This window comes from Alligator sinensis, unplaced genomic scaffold (assembly GCF_000455745.1).
Source record: "Alligator sinensis unplaced genomic scaffold, ASM45574v1 scaffold1360_2, whole genome shotgun sequence".
Lineage (NCBI taxonomy): Eukaryota > Metazoa > Chordata > Crocodylia > Alligatoridae > Alligator > Alligator sinensis.
In genome coordinates this window covers 463,147-464,138 of record NW_005843005.1, presented here as the reverse complement: position 1 = coordinate 464,138, position 992 = coordinate 463,147, and positions in this window count along the sequence as shown.

Genomic DNA, 992 nt, shown 5'->3' with positions numbered 1-992 from the left:
CCATTAATAAGAAGTATGCCAAAGTGGGAATATGCTCCAAAATATTCAGAAAGATCCCTTAACTTTGTTGATACTTGAACCTTTGAAATAAAGGGCAAAAAAAAGTGCCAAGAATGACCCTTTTCTGACATTACCTTTCTTAATGCTGCATATTTAAATGCTAGGTAGAGCAGATGGTGAAATATAATCTATCCACTGAGAACTAAATGACAGTAACTAGCTGTAGGGCACACTGAAGTATTAAAGAAGAGGAAATGTACAAATAATGAAAGTACATTTTGTCCAACTTGCTTTTGATGAGGCATAAAATAAAATGTAAATAATTTCTATTAGGAGCAAATTAACATAATGACTTTGGTATTTGCAATTAGAGTGAGCCTGTGTTATATAACCTGGATTTGCAACTGAAGGAGAGCAATACCATTTACTTGGATTTGAAGTAAGGATTATATCAGTTCTATTATCACTGTCAGTAATAAAACACAACACAGATACCATTAGCATGACTTGTAATAAAGAGGTGTGATTAGTCTCAACTTGGATTTGCAATAAAAAGAGAAAATGTTGTTAAACTGGATATAAGCAGAGTTCTATTAAGTTCTATTAACCTGGGACTGCAGTGAAGAAAAGTGTCAATGCTACTAACATAGGTTTGCAATTAAGTCAGTGTCAATGTAGCTGACAAAAGGAGATCATAATCAAGAAGATGTAGTTAGCATTGACCTGGATTTTCAGATAAGATCATGTCTGAGTTTTAATTTCAAACTGTAATTGATCTCTGTGTTTTACAAAGGGAGCCCATATAATTATTAATCTGCATTTGCTTTATAATAAGATAATTATTTACATAACATACAGTATTGGTTTTTGTGTGAACACGGGCCTATTACAAATGACTATGTAAAGGTAGGGCTTTGAAAAAAGTAACTATTACTCTGAAAATTAAACTTTCGAGTTTCTTCAAGAATTAATAGATAGGCATTTAAAACTGC